This window comes from Eleutherodactylus coqui, chromosome 1 (assembly GCF_035609145.1).
Source record: "Eleutherodactylus coqui strain aEleCoq1 chromosome 1, aEleCoq1.hap1, whole genome shotgun sequence".
NCBI classification, from domain to species: domain Eukaryota; kingdom Metazoa; phylum Chordata; class Amphibia; order Anura; family Eleutherodactylidae; genus Eleutherodactylus; species Eleutherodactylus coqui.
The window spans coordinates 95,247,603-95,253,063 of record NC_089837.1 but is presented as its reverse complement, the minus strand read 5'-3'; the positions used below and the strand labels follow the sequence as shown (position 1 = coordinate 95,253,063).

General features: G+C 45.5%; 1 pseudogene; it reads left to right on the top strand.

The window, feature by feature from the left end:
- The first annotated feature begins 1,090 nt into the window (after positions 1-1,090).
- Positions 1,091-5,202, top strand: LOC136622688 (WD repeat-containing protein 53-like; annotated as a pseudogene).
- Positions 5,203-5,461: the final 259 nt, after the last annotated feature.

Below are 5,461 nucleotides of genomic sequence, written 5' to 3'. Positions count from 1 at the left end.
GTCAGAGCAGCAACTTCAACTCTGACCCCTGTGTATTGTAGTGCTGACAGCGGGTGCCCGATCAGTTGAGGTACCAAGCGGCGTACCCCAGCCTATTGGAGATAGGTCATTAATAGTATTTGCGTCTTTCATAGATCAAAACAAACTATTGATTGCTGATACAAATAGGCTGTTAGATAAGCAGAAGATGTGTAAAAAAACTAGGATCCTTCTAAGGCTAACCTCACATGGGCGAGCGCAATAAGAGACCGTGAATCCCGCCCCCACATCGCGCTCCCCACCATGTAAATTCCATTTTCATGGCAAAACAGCTTCACATCACTTCAGGAAAGAAGCAATCCTCCCCCGCTGGTGTCAGCCAAAGCAGAGGATCATGGAGTTTCTCCCATTGCTTTCAATGGGGCCGGCAATGTGAGAGCATGCAGCAAGATAGGACATGCCGTGATTTGTCTTCCACGCAGCATCGTATCACGGTGCCATGCAGGAAAACATGCTCACATGTATGACTCCATTCAAAAAAATGGGGTTCATATTTGTGCGTCTTGCAATGTATATAGTTTATCTCACCCCAGTGATGAATTCACATTTACACTGCTCAGTACTGCTGTATAATGGCCTCCATGCTGCTGCTTCTCTGTACATGAGAGCTAGAAATTGGGAAGCAGGATCTCCTGTTCTCTGTGTGCAGAATTTATAGAAGACCTCATAGTAGCAATCTCTACCCCCCCAGCACAGGGAAAACTCAGAATCAGAGATGGAGCCTGCAGAGGAAAAAACTGGTGAAAAATTCCATGTAAAAGCCTTATAATGACCAGATATAGTGTTATTTCTCATATATACACACAGCAGCTTATTCTGAAAAGCCATTTACAAGGTATACTTTAAGTACATTATTGTATAGTATTGATTATTTTCAATGACTGGACTGTTCAGATGATCATAAATGAGAACTTATGTCTTGTAGAAGCTTTGTACTATATAAACAAGACTGGATTTGTAGATTATACAGATTTTTTCCAAAATAATTAATTTTAAAAACTTCCTTTATAATGTCCATCTAATCCTTATTATATTTTCCTTCCATAGCTGGGAGCGGAATAATGGCTGTAAAGTGGGACTCGGGTCACGCCAACCCTGTGCTGAGCCTGGCAGTCAGCAAGGAGAGAGTGATCGCTTCTGGTGCTGAAAGTGGGGAACTTACCATCTGGAGTGAGCAAGGGACTCCGATTGGTAGACTACATCTGAAGGGCAATGACGATGTCACGGGAGTCGCGTTCTCCCCAGTTTCCTTCTGCAAGCTCTATGTTTCTCATGGGGAGACGGTCACAATGCTGGACGCCAGGGCGTTGGGAGAACCGCTGGAGACCTTCACCGTCAACAAAGAGGAGATCAACTGCATTTCTGTCAATGACACAGACAGTCTACTAGCTAGTCTTAGACCTACAGAGCAAGAAAGTGTGCCGAACCCTGCAGAGACATTCCAATATATGCTCAGCGGTGGCTTTTAGGCCTCATCGACCACAAAGCCTTGTTTCCTGTGGGCTTGACATGCAGGTGAGTTGTCCTCTGTACTCATGCATCATTCTTTCACATTCGATCCCCACTTATTACAAGAATGCATCAGAGTCTGCATATATTTCAAGGGGCATTGTGGTTTCAGGAAGAAAAAAGAAGCTTGTTGTATACTGAAAAGTAAAGGTACTTCTACACGGGCCAATAGCCGCCCGAATAATGACTTAAACAAGCAATTATGGCCGACTGACAGTCTGCAAAAAAATGACCTCCGACAGGGAACTGGGCGAGAAGATACTCATTTGTTGTCCGTCGTTCCGTTTCAGCTCATTGAAAGGGAACGACTACTGAGTGGATTCTCGCTCCGTGTAAACAGGAATCACTGAACCCATGAACAGCTCCTGTTTACTGTGAATGGAGGCAGGCATCTGGTAGAGAACGCCAGCTGCTCCTCCTCCTCCATTATCTAGCGGACGATCACTCCTATGTGAAAGCACGGGAGCGATAGCCGCTGGGAAGTTTGTCAGGCGCACATACGCCCAACAGTCATCCCGTGTAGCATTATCTTTATACAATCATTTTCCAGTAATACTTTCTGCACCAAAACCTCATTGTTTTTAAGACCTCTGCTACCAGTCATTCAGTGACAACTTTATTTGCTTCCAGGGGATGCCAACCTGTCCTGGTCATGTTATGTGATGGGCACACGGGTACACGGCTCGTTAGAAGGCATATTTATAATGAGTCCTGCACCGATGTGTCCATCACATAACCAGCACAGGTCTCTATCACGGGTCCTTTTGTGGGCAAGCAGAGTTCTTGAAAACTGTGAGGCTTTGATAGGGAAAGTATATTGGACGATTGTATGACTTCTAAATGTGTGAAGAATGACCTTTTTATTTGCTGGGGATAATTTCTGAAGCGAGGCTGCAGGATTATCTGCAGAGCGGATTGGCGCAGGTCACACATGGCTGATTTGCTGCAGATTTCACCCTTTCAATCTGAATGATCTAAACTGACAATATTGCAGACTTATCCTACCCACTCGGCAGTGCCAATTTGAATGGTATAACTGCCAAATTTCACACTAAAATGTCACTTTCAAAAAATGTTTAAATGGCATAATTTATTTTTCCATTTTTAAAAAAATTTTTTAATTTTTTTAATCAAATATGGTTCACAAGGTACAAAAGATCGGGGGCCTCTGCTCCAAATAACAGGGGTTTCCATCCTTATTTTTTGACCTCTTACAATACTACAAAACGGCACATATCGATTGCAGGAGTCCTAGTACAATGCCCCCCTGCCAGTACGCTTCCTGAGACCTGTTATTTTACCTAAATAGACTTTCATAAATTTGCTTCTAAGCCCTCCGACACAAGTGTGTTGTGTTTTTTTTTTTTTTTTAATTCATGTATTGAATGTGAAATAAAAGGACTTTATGCGGGCCCATAATATTGCATGAGGCAGCTCGCCCTTCTCAGATTGTTTTTCACACAGGCATGAACTGCTGGAAAAAGTCATCGCATGTCCTATTCTTTGTCTATCACGGACGAGAATTAGGACATTCTAATGCATGTCAATGTGCGGCGGTCCGTGTATAGGACAGCACACGGACTAGTGTGTTGGAGGCCTAAGATTGATAACTCGTACTCAGGATAGATTATTAAGGGCTGATCGGCTGTGGTCTGCCACCCGGGTCTTTCGATGATCTGCTGATTGCCAGGGCTGGTGTTGTAATCACACGGTGGCCCAGTGTGGTACCCTGTTTCCTCGAAAATAAGACAGGGTGTTGTATTCATTTTTGCTCCAAAAGATTTTTGAGCAGCCTGGACACTATTTAGAGTGACTTTAAAAAAAAAAAATTTTACCTACGGCTTATTTTTGGAATAGGGCTTATATTTTAAGCAGCCTCAAAAATCCTGAAAAATCATCATGCTAGGGCTTATTTTTCAGGGTAGGTTTTATTTTCAGGGAAACTGTACATCGGGTTGAGTCTCATTTACTTCAATGGGACTCAGCCTGCATTACCACACCTTTAACACAAGGCATATATTAGGTACCCTAATAGTATATTGCCCTCTAAATAACTTCCTAAGCTCCTTATCACAATGCATAAGTGTAGACACTAAATTCTGTTTGGTCAGAAGGAATTCCATGGGCACAGGTACAGCACCATTGCAGAAATGTGCTGTGAAAGTGGCCTTATGATCTCAGTCAGTCAGCTGAGAGGCATTAGCAAGTCGGCTTGTAGTGCGCACGCGGTCTGCTGTCTACAGGTCTGTGTGAGGAGGTGTTGTCCATAAGGACTGGCCACCTGCTGACCTGTTACTACAGCAGACAGCGATTGACCAGATTGGGCAGGGAAAGTGGTGGAAGTGCAGCAGCTGTAGCAACAGATTAAAGGACTTATTCACATGGGTGATAAAACCACTTAGGCATTGCCAGACACACAAAAATAGAACCCATTCTTTTCATTGGGTCTATTTAGGCTGGCTGTCCACAGGTGAGGTGTCATTGCGATATCCGCGGCGATAAATCGCACGCGGAGCTCACATGACACCCTTTCCATAGGATAACTATGGAAAGTGCTGCCTACTGCACACTAGTGGAAAATCATAGCGATTTTCCGCTCGCGTGATTAAAATTGCGGCATACCGCGATTCTCCACAGTGAGCCTATCATTAACGTAGGCTCATCGTGGAGATCTTATAGTGCTCCCGTCTTCGCTAGCGATATTCTGTCGCGGCCATGGACAGGCGGCCTTATGGGTGATTTTGCTCTCGCAGCGATGCTGTGAGATAGAACACTTGCAGCATGCTCTATTTTCTTTCGAGTCTCGCAGGAGATTAGAACACACAGAACTGCAATCTCCCTCACATTGCACTGGACACGGACGTGATGCGAGTTGCGCCCATGTGAATGTTGAAAGGAAACCATACTATGACGGGTTCCGCTTCTTGTCCTCCTACAGGTGATTCTCTGGAATGTGCAGAAAGCAAGACCGCTGTGGCTTACAAACCTGCAACACTTGGCCCAAGACGAGGAAGACCTGGATCTCCACCAGTCCCCGGGTCAGCTCTTTAATCCCCCACTGGCTCATTCACTGGCTGTATCCAGCTGCGGTAATGTGTTCTGCTGTGGGGCCGAGGACGGTAAGATCCGCTCATTTCGGATAACAGGAACTCGTTTTGAGGAGGACGTATGTTTTAAGGCGCACAGTCAGGGCGTCTCTCAAGTCAGCTTTATGGCACAAGATCCGGGACAGACCTTGCTAATCTCTGGAGGCAACGATGGTAGAGTATGTCTGTGGAGTCTTGGAAAAGACCCCGTACAACCTCAGAAAACACAAAAACATCACGCCCTGAAGAAGTCCACGTCCAAAGCGAAGCAAGAGGCGTCTCCAAAAGTTAGTTCACGTCTCTGCATTGAACATGGAGAAAAAGTGAACTGGATTTTAGGAGCTGAACTTCAGGGGTCAAAAGCTGTTCTGGTTGCTGACCCTAGCAATGTCATATCTGTGTATCAGCTGGGTGAGCTGTAGACTGCTGGGGTACATCACTTGGGGGGAATTCACACACAGCAGATCTGGTGCAGTAATTTCTGTGACCGTCTAATGAATCTGAATGAGGCTTGCAGAGATCCTTGTGCTTTCTGCAGAAACAACCCCATTCAGATACATGGAACTGATTTTCACTAGAGATGAGCGAGCATACTCGCTAAGGACAATTACTTGATCGAGCATTGCCCTTAGCGAGTACCTGCCTGCTTGGAAGAAAAGATTCGGCTGCCGACGAGGGGCTGCGGGGGAGAGCTCCCTCCTGCTCACTGCCGCAACTCGCCTCTCACCCACGTCGGCAGCCAAACCTTTTCTTCCGAGCTGGGAGATACTAGCTAAGGACAATGCTCACTCGAGCAATTGTCCTTAGCGAGTATGCTCGCTCATCTC